This window comes from Dermacentor albipictus, chromosome 8, assembly GCF_038994185.2.
Source record: "Dermacentor albipictus isolate Rhodes 1998 colony chromosome 8, USDA_Dalb.pri_finalv2, whole genome shotgun sequence".
Classification (NCBI taxonomy): Eukaryota; Metazoa; Arthropoda; class Arachnida; order Ixodida; family Ixodidae; genus Dermacentor; species Dermacentor albipictus.
In genome coordinates, this window is record NC_091828.1 from 92,954,482 (window position 1) to 92,968,644 (window position 14,163).

Genomic DNA, 14,163 nt, shown 5'->3' on the forward strand with positions numbered 1-14,163 from the left:
ATTACAAATAAAGTCAAGGCTAAGAATTATAAAGCATGTGGGTTAGTTAAGGCGATAAAAAACTGGGAGACATTAACGGACCCTTGCGATAACAATGCGCCGGAGTAGTGAGGGTTTGCCACGTAGGAGCTCCTCTCCGATGGCTATTACTCAGACCCACTATGGGGGAACGGAAGACTAGCTCGGCACCTGGTGATGGCCCGAAACTGCGGCACCTAATTAAAAAGCTGGCCACGAATTCGTTGGCAGGAGACAAGCAGTGCTGTACTTAGACATAAAGTGCAAGAATTCACCAGGAAGGTTGAATAATCAGTATGTGTCATGCAGTGCTCCTAGTTGAAGGACACAATAGACGTAAAGCATTGCTATGGAACGGTCTTGTCTTGTCTTTTATCCTCAACAGCGGCGCGTACCCACTATGGGGGATTGGCCAAGAAGCAGGCGGTTTTCCATATGCTTAGAAGTAAAGCGAAGCTAGATTTGAATATTGGCGTAAATTTTGTCTACCTAAATTCTAACTTCATTCTGCTTTTCTACTGTGCCTAGGTTATTGCGCTGCTTCATCTTCTATTGTAAGGCTCATATCGCTTCACCCTTCCAGGTTTCTGTTGTTAACCACTCCTGGGGTAATACTTGGAACCATTTCCAGTCAAAGCACATTCAACAGAGCCACGTTCAGCAATGTACCACACAGTCTTCAATATTCCTTTCTGCATGGCTGTCTTTGTCACAGAGTAAGGACCATAGAATTTGGCACTGGCTCCTCTTACTCCTTTCCTAACTAGAACAAGGTCGGTGAGTTGTATGCCTTGGATATCTGAGCAATGTCCCTTGTGAAAATTATTCTCGTTCGTTTATGGTGCCTCTCCTCCGGTGATTTTTGTTTCCTCTTCTCGAAGATCTTGAGATTTCCTAAAAGCCCCAGCCCACGGTCCGCCTGAAGAATAGGGCTTTCTCCTGAAGAAGCGAGCTGTTGGCTGCATCCCAAGCCACCGGTGTAGGAGCGATTGTGATGTCTTAGAGCTGCTTCTAAAGAGCATTTCCATGAACCAGGGAAGCTATCGTACATCCTTATTGATTGTTTCACATGTCGTATAGCACGCTCTGCAAGCCCTTTCACCGCGGGATGGTATGGCGCACAGAATTTGATTGATATATCCTTTTCTCTCGGAGAAATGCATGAATCTTGAATCTTCAATGTTGAATATTGTGGTCTCGAGCCCATCTTGCTAGTTTTTCACTCTGGAACGCTGCACTTTTGTCACATGCGATCGTCGTCACTCTCCTAAACATATGCCGTTCGAGGAAGGCGATGACTTGCGAGACAGCTGTTAGGCTTCAACGGTTTATTTCGCAGGGCACGCGCTGAAGACGATGACGCCGGTCATGATGATGAATATATTCAGATGAAGATGAAGGGGTAAAATAATGCTCACACTATTCGCATCTTCTTTTGCCTCCTGTGCCGTGACCATCCTGGTGCATTCATCTATGGCCAGAAGAAAAGCTTGCGTTTTTCGGACTCCTTCTCGTTTCTTATGCGCATAACTTCAAAAGGCACGATCGAGTGGCAAGGTATTATCATGGCGTCCATAGGCTGCTTACGTTTCACTTTGTTGACCTAACAAATCTGGCATGAACGAACGTATTGATTGACGTGCTCTTTCATGTGAGGCCACGTAAATCTCTTTAATAGCTTGTTGGAGGTGCGCCAAAATCCGTCGTGTCCTACAGATTCTGGGCAATCGTGGTACACATAAAGCACCCTGAAAGCCAGCGTTGGCGGGACTTGATAGCGACCTTCCATAAAAATCAATTGTTCAGTGCCTTCCCACAATTTCACTTCATTGATTTCTTCCAATTTTTCTTTGTTGGCCTGTATCATCTGTCCAGACAATGCATCTGCACCAGCCAGAAGGGGTCCACGTCTGTGGGAGAAGGTGAAATCTAACTGCTGCAAATAATTCACCCATCTGGCGATACGTCCCTTTGGTTGGGTCTTATTCAAGAGATGAGTGAGGGCCTGGTGATTGGTGAACAAAGTAAACTTCGCACATTTTAGGTACGTACGAAGTACTGAATTGCTTTTAGGACTGCAAGAGCTTCCTTTTTAGTAGTGGTGTAGTTGACTTCAGAGGGCTTGCGGGTGTAGCTGCAGTAACCTACTACGTGTCGCTTTTCTCGGCCGGATGCTTCTGGACATTTCTGGTACAGGATTGCACCTGTTCCATAGTGTGAGGCGTCGGTATTCAGTTCAAAAGGTAAAGTGAGATCTGGTATGCGTAGTATAGGGTCATCAGAGATTCTGTGCACCAGGTCACGGTAGTCTCTGCCACATTCCTCATCCCACTCCAATGGAACTTCTTTCTGCGTTAGCCGCATGAGGCATCTTGTTTTTACGGTAAAGTATTTTATGAAAGGTCTGAAATGCCACGCTAATCCTAAAAACACACACAATGAGTGGACGTCAAATTGTTTTACCAGTTGGAATATCCTTTCAACGGACACTTGTTTCGTGCCTTTGGTAGTCCCATCAAAGACTTCCCCATGAAACACAACTTTTCTTAGAAAGAGTTCATTTTCCTTGAAATTAACCTTGAGGTGTGCCAAGCTCAAGGCATTTAATAGCTGAGACAGTAGTTCTTGATGCTCAGCCTCTGTTTTGGACAAGACGACATCATCGTCTATGTACACGTTACAAACTACACCTAGGAAAGGCTTCAGGTCTTCGTTCATAATTTTTGGGAACCATGCTGGCGAGCTTTTCCAGCCGAAAGGAAGCTGGTTACACACGTACAGATCGAATGGCGTGATAACAGCAGTGTACATATTTGTTTTTTCGGTTAGCGAGATCTGCCAGAAAGCTTTGCACAAGTGAATACGTGGAAAATTTCGGCAACCATATGTCTCATCTATAATCGTGTCTATCTCCGGCATGGGGAACGGTATAAGTTCTGTCTGGCGATTGAGAAGTCTGTAATCTGTGCACAGTCTGAAAGGCCCATCTTCCTTTTGCGCAATTGTTATGGGATAGGTGAAGGGGGAGACCTAAGGTCGGATTATGTCGGCGTATAGCATCTCCTGCAATTCTTTATTCAACCATATATTGCGCTCTCGTGACATGTTATAAGGTGATTTTCGGATGACGGTCTTGTCAGTTAGTTCGAAAGGCACCTTGTCTGACTTCATCGCTTGTGGATAGCTTCCTATGCATACTAGTTCAGGGTAGGTCGTTGCAATATCCTCCGCGCACTTGACAACTCTTAGGTTATCTTTTCTATTCTGCTGCATCTCTTCCCTTGATCGTCCTTCCACTAAAACCGCATCGTCCCAGTACACCTAAATTTTTCGTTTCTTTATATGTGGTCTGGATAGCAGAAGGTCGTACGTAACCCCCTCTATCAGGAGGACTTCACTCTCTATTTCATGAGCTTCGAATTCTTTGCTTACTGAGGCCACTGATTATGCATTGTCATTTCTACATCGTAACCTTTCACCCGTAGTACTCTTCCCCTATGCAGGTGATTTGCATCTACAAGCTTCGCATTTATTATTGACACACAAGCACCGCTGTTAACCAAAGCCATCATATGTCTGTTTCCTGATTGGACAGGAATGTGAAGTAGGCTAGAGTAACTGAAATATACAGTCTCAGTTGTGATCATCGCGTCGGACTGATCACCCTTGTTTATTAGTTTTTCTCATTGGAAACTCTTGAGCGCCCGAAACTAGGGCCACAGGGTCGTTGTCGATGTTATTCACCCGACCTCCAGGAGTGCGCCAACCCGAGTTATCTGTGCTGCCTGCAAGGTGACTCGGTTCTCGCTGATTCCGGCTTGACCAATCCGCGCAGGTCCAACTGAAGCGACTGCTTGAGTTAGCTGTTACATTTTCTTCTGAAGTAAATTGTATGTCCTGAAGGCACTACAGGAGCCCGTCCATAGTTTGAGGAAGCATAGGCTCGGCCAGCTTTAAAAGACAGCGTTTTTCAAAGAAATACTCGACGAGGGAGCCCTGCTTGAATATGAAATTAAGCGTGGCGTCCCATCTTTGCACTGGGTTGCTTCGGAATGTCCTCAAGAATTATTCCTTCCATTGGGTCCAAGAGTTGCTAGCTCCTTCAATAAAGTGCAGAGCGTGCCACTTCCATTCAACACCTCTTAAATAATTACGTATGTTAGTAATCTTGCCCTCATTAGAGTGCCAGTTCTTCTAAGCGGCATATTCGTAGTATTCAAGCCAACTTTCTGGACTTCAAGACATGCCGTCGAACGCATCGGGTTCTACAAATTTACTCACTGGTTTCTCAGCGTTGAGAGAGCTTATGGGCGATGTCACCAGTTGGTGACATTGTTGCGCAATCTGTTCTTGCTGTAGCTGAAGAGATTTCAAAAGGAGGGTCGCTTCTTCCGTGTCATGAAGCTATGAAGGAATAAAATAAAAACAGAAAAACAGTTTCTGAACAAAGAAACTGAAGTGAAGCGGACAGTGTTTGGTTATGTCTAATCGAAATTGCGCAAGTCACTGCGTGGCATAGTGTCGAAAGACCACTCACAATAAGGTGAACATTATCTGGCAGAGAGTAACGAGGTCGCATAATACACGACGTTAATGACAATTTCTGAAATTATAAGAGTGAAAAGAATGAGTTATTTTTCCTTTTCAACTATTCTAGAAAGCTAGTGGTGCTGGGTATACTAGGCTGCGGAAGAAGCAGAGGCTTGATAAATTGATATGATGAACTGATACGTAAAATGTGACACAAAGCACGGACTAGGAACGCACTTTTACGACATGCACTACCTCAGTCTGTTCAATGTATGCATATCTGCACCGACTATAGTACGCTTCAAGTAACCTCACGAACGCTGCCTGCTCACCGGTTTCGTGATGTTTTACTTAGTTTGTGAATAAGTACTCGCACAATGAAGCACTTGACGTATACACATATACCCACGAAAGTGACAGGAGAACGGCTGCTGCGGTAGCTTTTTTAATCAATAAATTATTCAATCCATGTTTGTTATTATCTTTTAAAAGGCTGAAATATAACGCACATACATGTGGAAGAGGGTCCCATGGTCAGCGACGGTACCAGGACCCTGGATGAAGGCTACTATACATAGAGTTAAGCCAGGAGTGCTGTAGCCATTAGGCAATGGTGCGGATATGACATTAACGTCAGAACACGTTATATATTAATCATTCAATCAATCAGCTGTATTTCCTTGGAATAGGACGAGTACGGGACTAAAAGTTTGAGAAGCTTGACGAGGTTCCGATTCCATTACAGTTGGCGAAACAGCAGGATGACGGTCAGCCATGCACATAGAGTTCAAATAAATCAACGAATATTACATAACATCGAGCAATAAAAAAATTGTTGTAACAAAGCGCAAGAACAATAAAACCCAATTGCATAGGCTTGAAATGGCATGAACATGAAAAACAGCGATCGACAAGTAGAGGGAAAAGATTTGGAAGGATGTACTATTCCTGAAAATACATGGACTGGGAGAAACGCTTAATGAGAGAACGTTGATTACACGAAGGATCAAAATCTCCATGGTTTGATAGGTTCAGAAGGGCAGGTAGCTTATAGGACAAAGATTGTTCATCACAAGAAGTTCCAGGGGTAGGTACAGTCCACATTTCCTTGTGCCTGGTAGAACGAACACTTGTGTTTGCTTTTAACTTAGCAAGATTAATTATCGTATTGCTATCATACTTAAGAAATGCTTATGCTATATGCTTATGCTATATGTGTATGCATTGCGTGCGCAAAGCGGATTATTTAAATTGGCCTCCCACCTCCGGTATGTTGTCCCTTCTACTAATTTCATTCTTCATATCGTACATTATTTCTATATCTTAATTAAATAGCAATAGTCATATTCTCCTACGCTATTACAGTTTTTATCCTGTTGGTGTCATATCGTAGTGAGTATAGGTCGTATAAATAAACAGAACGCGCACAGATTCCATCACATGATATGATTTTTTGTTTAAGGCTCACGTAGACTCCAACTAACCCATGTTCTACTCAAGTTGCTTCACTAAAAGACAGAATCGCAGGTCGGTCAATGTCGGAGCGAGTAAACTGAGTCGGCACATGAGTTTGTTTACCGACCAATTATAAGGTAGCATGCGAAAATGTAAGCGCATTCGTTCCTTTTATTCATCAAGGCTTTCACAACCTGGACACTAGAATTTACGGGACAGCCCCTTACTCCTAAGTTGAAGGATACAACACAACTTACTTCAAAGTTGAGGAACACCACACAACGCCTGCAGCTAAAAGGGTGTTCCCCGTATACTCCCCCTTGATTGTTAGTGGTGCTCGTTTTCACATGGCTATAAACTTAGTACACATACAGAGACACTGGAAAGAGTGGAAGTGAGTGACACGACACCTTTTGTTAACGAATCGCGGTCCGTAGAACAGACACGCACCTCACCGCACTCCGAGGACGCACACTGCATCACCGTAACCAAGGCGACAGTACGTCGGGCGACGTCTCGCAGTGCAGTAACGGGTGTGAGGTCACTCGAAAACCACAAGCGGTCACACACGACATAGGCCTCACACAATTGGTTCCCCACAACCTCCCTCTGAAACGCAGCCGCTGCTCCGATGAAACGTTCCATGTTTTGGGGATAGGGGCCACATGGATGGTTTGCATTTTTTTCCGCCTCGCGGTCCTTGCAGGCCGCACGCTTACGGGTGCGCCACCACGGCAGGGCGGAGGAAAAGGAAAGGAGATACGCAAGCGCTTGTAACGCCGAGAAAGAGTAGCGCTGCGAACGTAGGCATGACCGACGTGGATGAAAGCGTGGTATATGTTTCTATCCGCTTAATATCTAATACGGGTTGCATTTGTACGCAAGATATTAAACTTATTTTTGCAACTTGGCGTAGCGCTTAAAGCCTGCTTTACCTTCACTGCGGGTCGGCCCACTATTGCACTATCTTCGGGGTGGGCCCTCATACAGGGGGAAATTCACGCTCGGGAAGCGCATTTTTCCACAACTTACACTCTAAAAGCTAGGGAGAGTATCACAGGAATAAAGGGACTGATTTACTCTTCGAAGCATGGTTTTACTCTCGCAAAATGGCGAATGGCGTGAAATGCATTGTTGACTCCATCAGCAAAGATATAGTGAACTGTTCTTTTCGCTCTGCCCTTCTGAGAGAGAGTAGAATGCCCGTTCAACTCTTGTGGCAATAGAGAACGAAACTTAGCGTAAGCTCCTGCTTCAACTGTAGGAGGCTGCCCCGAACACGGCGATGTATCACTCACGCACCTTGAGCAAAACACGTTGTTTTGTTTTTGAGAGAACAGGCAGTCGCATTGCAAAGGAAAGTGGAGCCAGCGCTCTACTTTTTCACCAGGAGTTGTTCCAGTTCGCGCGCACACATCTCGGAAGAGCACCGCACCAAAGAAAGGTGATACGTTCAGCGGGCAGGAACGAAGGCCACCTAAGCGAAATCGCATGTCAGCCATTCTGCATAGCCCCCGAAAACAGAACATTCCTTCATCTTTCGTTCGATGTAATAAACACTCCACGGCAAGGGAATTCAAACTAAGGTGAGCATTCCGCCTATATGACATGCTATAGCCACGAAGTCGTTGCAATGCTCAGTCGACGCAATTGACAGCGGACTGGACAAGCCCGCTGCATCTCTCGATGTCAATAAAAAAAAAAGCCAGTCGACGCGATAACTGCTTGTCATTTGATCACTTGCCGCTAACCATGAGATCTTTGAAAATCGCAACCGCTGCCAGAGCCATGGTATGTTCACCAAGACTTGAGGCTTATGAGAGCTTCATTGAACAGCGGCACATTCCCAGCACCACGGACCAATCGACTCAAGTTTGTGGGACGGTTGATTTCGAACTCTTCCTTCAGCACACCAGTCCGACGGTCTACCTACTAGGCTATAGACCACTAACTCCCCGAGTCCCAAGTTGGCGGGGAAACGGTTAGAGACGCACAGAGATAGGTAGATAGACAGCAGTTTAAAAGTGCGTGAAGTACCTTACGAATGCTAATTTATAAAATTTGGTAGGCAATTATTAGTCTCTATATAGAAGCCGAAAATGACTTCACAAACGCTAGTTTACCTGCAGGCCCAAAGTGGTAGCTCCGTAATAAAACAAAACAGGAAAACTCCAGTTCAAGTGCACTTTTCGGAGAAGATGATGCAAACGTACTTTCCTTTGTAGTAAAGAAAACAACATGATGAGACGAAAGGGAAAATTCGTTCATGACATGAAAGCCTGTGCTTTCACTGTAATCGCTTCCTTATACTTGATTATTATCCCCCTTGATTATGACTTGAATTAATGAATGTGTGGTGTTTAGTGGCGCAAGGGCCAGGTATGGCCAAAGAGCTTGATTATGATTTGTTTTCAAGCCCATTCTATTGGTAAATTGCCGTTCTCACCGCTCTGGTAGCTCCCCGAGTTGCTGCATAACTTGTGCCATCTTTACGCCGATCACCTGTTTTACACGTAGCAACTCACTTCAATTCTTTTTTCAAATGTCCCTCGCTCTTTCAGACTCGCCGCCCTCGAATTATGCTGATTCTCTTCCTTCGCTTTCTCTTCACTGGCAGCGCTCACGAAGGGGCTGGCTTTCAAGCTGTCCTCGTCGCAAAATAGATGCTACAAACCATAATTCATCCGTTTTACCGGCATTTTAAACTCAAGAATTGTTCATGAAGAATCCCGGACTTTGCGGATCGTTTCTTGGCAAATACCTCAACCCGCAACAGCACTGGACTGCATCACAAATGTACTGCCCCCGCAGATGTGCCTGTGACCGCGGCTTCGTTTTCTGCAAGATAAATTACTGAAACAACAAACACTCCCTGAAAACTGTCTTAAGGTACAACTTGAAGTGCATAATTTCCTTAAATAAGCGATGTCTTAGTTCACTCTTTCTCCCGTTTTTGTGGTTGCAGTAGTACCCGTCTTGACTAGAGAGAGAGAGAAGAAACTTTATTATAAAGTGAAAGGATTTATGTGGTTGGGGCCCTCAGTCCAGGGCCCCAATGGCTGTCGCCACCGCTCGTGCTCGTCGTATCAGGGCCAGCCAGACCTGAGGCTCGGAGCGACGGAGGATTGCCTCCCACTGCGCATATGTTGGTTGGGGGGATTGTAGAAGAGGGATATCCTTAGGTGGTTTTTGGCACTCAATCGTGACGTGGAACGTCGTCGGTGGTGCACCGCACCCTGGGCAGGTGGTGGGATATAAGGTTGGGGAGAGTTTGTTGAGAAAGAGGAGGTTCGGATACGAGTTGGTTTGAAGCCGTCTCAGTGATACGGCTTCATCCCGGGAGAAGGATTTGGGAGGAGGGTGATATTGCAAGCGCCCTATTCTGTAAAAGTCTAGAGTGTCCCGGTATGTGTTGGGCAAATTCTGGGAGGCTTGATATGGGTTGCTCGCCTCACTGCCAGGTGCCCGGCAGGTTAGCTCTCGGGCAGCCGCATGAGCGCGGTCATTACCCGACAGTGAGGCATGAGCAGGTGTCCAAATCAGCCTGATGCGTGGTACTGAGGGATCTGGAATGGCGGGGAGCTTAAGTGTGCTGGTGAGAGCGCGATTGGCTTCCTGAGGTATATGACCCCTGAGGTAGGCTCGACATGCGTCTTGTGAGTCTGTAATGATGATGTGGTCGTGGTTTGGGGATCTTTCCATGTGACCGACGATGTGGTTGAAAGCGAGTGCTATGGCCAACGTCTCCCCTGTGAGCGTAGCTTCGGTTTGGACGCTACACGACGTGACGATATTACCTTGATCGTCCGCCACCACCGACACTTGTCTTTCTTTGTTTGTGGTCGCAAGAGCGTAGTGGGCAGCGTCGGTATAATAGACGGTGCCCTCCGGCTGGGCGTTGAGGAGTTTCCGAAGGTATCTAACACGTGCATCCCGGCGACCATTATGATGCTCTGGATGCATATTGCGCGGTATGGGCGCTATGGTGAGTAAGGTTCGGATGTTTGATGGGACTGGGACATGCTCTCGCGTAGAGGGTGAATGCTGTGGGTAGCCCAGCCGTGCGAGCAAATGCCTGCCTGTAGGGGTCAGTCTCAATCGCTCGAGTTGTGCCATTCTGTGCGCTTCGATGTGTTCCTCGATGGTATTGTGTACCCCGAGAGCAAGTAGTCGTTCCGTGGAAGCATATACAGGAATTCCGAGTGCTTGTTTAACGGCTCTTCTAATAATTATGTTTATACGGTTGGTCTGAGAGAGCGTCAGGTTGTGGTATGGGAGGTGATAGGTTAGCCGGCTGATAATCCATGCCTTGACCAACCGCAGCATATCGGCTTCCTTGAGTCCTGAGCGGCTGTTACTAACGCGCCTCATCATACCGATGATTTGCTCGCACTGTCGACCAAGGAGATCTACCGTGAAGTGAGCTTTGGCGTTGGATTGTAGGTGATAACCAAGGATTCGGACCCTTTGTGCAGTGGGAATTGGTATGCCTTGTATTCTCACTTCAATCACTGGAATTGGCGTTTCATAGCTGCTTAGCGGTCGGATTAGTAATAGTTCTGATTTATTTGGCGCACATTCACGGTCTCCAGTCGCGAGGTACGCCTGCACTATATCCACCGCCGTCTGTAGGCGGTCCTGAATGTCTCCATCCGAGCCGGTGCACGTCCAGAGAGTCAGATCGTCAGCATATATCGCGTGGTATAGCCCCTAAACCTTCTCCAGTAACTGGGGTAGTCTCGCCATAGCTATGTTGAATAGCGTCGGCGAGAGCACCGACCCCTGAGGTGTCCCCGCTCCGGTAACTTTAATGTCTGTTGACCGATATGGGCCCATTCCCACTGTGGCTACACGGTCCTTGAGAAAGGCTCGCACGTAATTGTACATATGGGAGCCACAGTGGGAGTGGGCCAGGTTCTCAAGGATGAGACCATGGGAAACGTTATCGAAAGCTCCTTTGACATCAAGCGCCAAAAGAGCTCTCGTCTGAGCCCTGATGGGGGGGTCAACGAGGTCCTCTTTTATCTGAAGAAGAACATCGTGAGCGGACAAATGGGGGCGAAATCCAAACTGTGTGTGGGAAAAGAAATTTTGCATCTCCAAGAAAGGTTGAAGCCGTTTTAGGATTACATACTCAAGCAGCTTTCCGATGCACGATGTGAGGGAAATCGGCCGTAAATTTTGGATCGACAGGGGTTTTCCGGGCTTGAGCATGAAAGTTATCTCGGCACGTCGCCATTCTAGAGGAAGAGTGCCGGCGTGCCAGTGCTGATTGTACATAGCACAGAGCGTTTCCAGGTCCTCATCCGGGAGATTTCGCAGTAGAGTATAACGTATCCCGTCCTCTCCGGGTGCGGTGTTCCTATGAATGTCTGCGAGTGCGGCTTTAATTTCTTGGACAGTTATGTCAGTGCCTAGCGGGTCACTTTCTTCTCTATACGGATAGTCCGGATAGCTTGGCTTAGAGCCACGGGAGAGATACCTGTGTTCAAGGTCCTCCAGGAGCTGGTCTCCTTCTCCTCCGTACTGGTGGAGGAAAATTTGAAGCTGCCGGTTTTTATGGGATTTCGTGTTTGTCGGATTTATTAGCGACCGAAGGATTGCCCACGTTCTCGCGGTGCCCAGCGTACCACTTAGCTTACCACAAAACGTTTGCCAGTTAGCACTGGTTAGCTGGTCTGCGTATTCCTGGGCTGCTCTCGTAATTTGGGATATTCTGCAACGCAATTTTCGATTGAACTTTTGCCGCTTCCATCGCTTCGTGAGACCTCGGCGCGCGTCCCACAGATGTAGGAGATGCGGGTCAACCTCGGGGGTCTCTGTCGTCGTGGTTATGCGGCTAGTCGTTTTGTTTAGATCATTGCGTAAATCACTGAGCCAACTAGCGCATGCTGCTCTCCTGTGAGCGGCAACTAGCGCTATTGGACGCACATAACCACGCGCGAGAGCTTTTTACACCGGAAGGTTTAGATGTAGCCATGTGGTGGCGCTGCGGCGCGTTTTTATGCGAAGCATATTACGAGAGTTCAACCCAGCTCCTCAGGCGCGGCGGTGTCGCCTTCAATACCACGTGACACCGTGACGTCACGACAGAGGAGAAACGGGGCTCCTACTCGCGCCGTCGCTCGCGGCGTCGCCCCCCCCCCCCCCCCGCATCGGACGCGGTGAGCGTCGAGCAACGCAGCGTTCGGCGCGACAACGATTTATTCATGAAGTGCAACGCCGCAGACACCGACGACACCGGCTTTTCTGCAACACGAGCTCCTTAACGCTGTCGCGTTAAAATAAAGGCTAGTATGCTTCGCATCCTGGGCGTAACCTTGGCTAAGCCACAGCCATTTTTTTTTTACCGCCCGGGCTGACCGTTGCGCCGAGTTCTGCTACCGAGCATGAGGTCGCGGCCTTGGCTACTGGCCACGAAGGCGACAATATAATGGAGGGGCAAAGCTAGAAAGCTTGAGTAAATACATTTAGGTGGGCATTAGTAAAGACAGGAGCAAGTGGTAGGGAATAGTCTTAACTTTTCCCCGCGAATGGTATACTGTTCCTTCGACAGGAAATTCACATTGTTCTTGATGGTGCCGGAGCGGGATCCCTTCTTTCCATTGGGGGCCATTAGGTCCAATAACTATCCGGTGTCATTCAACTATCCGGCGTCACCCTGGCGTCATTAAGCGTGGTGTCTCTCCTGTCCCTCATGTTGCTTTAGTTAACATTTTGCTACCTTTCCATGAGACAACGAGTATCAGGCGCCGTGCTTTTGTTTCTACTGATATTTTATTCACGCCGAAAAAAAAGAACAGGAAGACAGAGCCAGTGCGGTGGTGCAAACCATTTATCTCTCACTTCGTGCTTCGCATTTTCACAAACTTCTTGACAGCGCGGTACATAAATGGAGACTACACGCTTCTCTTGTCAGGGAGCTTCTTGCGTCTTCGCGTACTACGAAAATGCGATTGCCCCTTGGACTCCTAGAGTGATGCGTACCCACGCATCCTTTGCGAAATAAAACTTTAACGAGAACTGGCGACGTTACGAGGATGTCAGCTAGTGATTTTCGTTATTCCCTTGTTGTGCCACTTGTTGCTTGCGCAGGGTTACTGACTTCTCTTCTTCGCGTCGCACATGGACCGAGACCGGACACAAGGAACGATATTAATGGCGTCATCGGTTGGTCGTTAGAACGTCTTTGCAGCACGATAACTTTGGAGGCTTTTTTATTACTGTAAGCCGGCTGAAATGGGGGTTCTGAAGCCTGGTTGTCACTGTAGTATATCCTTTCTACATATCCGAAAACAACACAACTATATTACTGATTTACTTGCCATTTCAGTGGCACAGAATTATTCTTTCACAGCAAATACCTCGTAACAAAAACTCGTTATCGCTGCCATTGCTATGCCGTCTGGCGAAACTGTCACATACTTTACGAGCATGCATAATTATTGCGGTTTAAAACATAAAGTACACACAAGAGTTCTGCACTCCTGTGTACAATAAAGCGCCTTGTCAGAAACATTCAACATAACTTTTGCTCATGTAAGCCATTCAGGTTAGCTGTGCACGTTCTTCTAGAAAAAAGTTGTTCGGAATGTGTTGTGGTTACTACATGTAGCTTTATTGTAATGTATTTGATATACCGCCGAGGCAAGAATAACTCTACGGCATGTATAGACTAAGTTCCTCCCGATCACACTGCTCGGGCCTGGGCTTGTAGCCACGAGGGACCCGAGTCTGGCTTTACACGGCAGGCCCGAGCCGGGCCTAGTAAAAAAAATTCGGCCCGTGTAGAGCGCTATTAAAGCATTCTCGGTGGAGCAAGGGGTGATAACCGAATACATACAACGATGGATGTGTTTTAGCCGTTGGTTATTTGCATGTGGAGGGCCGGTACAGGAGGCCTGCTAACATCACAGTTAGTATTCGTCAGCACTCGAAACAGCACCACATATATCATACAAGCCATAACGTGCTTGTTGCGACAAAACTGACAGAAATGTACTGTACAAAGTTGAACAATAAAGCAGGAGGCCATGCGAACGTGGTCATTGGGTCTGATCAAGCAGAGTTAGATTTAGGAACAAAAGTGATCGACAAAAATAATGTAGCCTACAGGGCACCGTAACTCGGCACTATTACAAGAGAAGGTGGCTTCTGGAG

General features: G+C 47.0%; 2 protein-coding genes and 1 pseudogene across 2 annotated transcripts in view; 1 reads left to right on the forward strand and 2 right to left on the reverse strand.

Annotated features, from left to right (window-relative positions):
- The window catches only part of LOC139048843 (fatty acid synthase-like), a 157,313-nt gene that overhangs the window by 114,354 nt on the left and 28,796 nt on the right, over nt 1-14,163 (reverse strand). The gene's annotated exons all lie outside the window — the stretch shown is intronic.
- The window catches only part of LOC139048844 (uncharacterized), a 75,476-nt gene that overhangs the window by 26,858 nt on the left and 34,455 nt on the right, over nt 1-14,163 (reverse strand). The gene's annotated exons all lie outside the window — the stretch shown is intronic.
- On the forward strand, nt 6,813-6,992 carry LOC139049364 (U2 spliceosomal RNA; annotated as a pseudogene).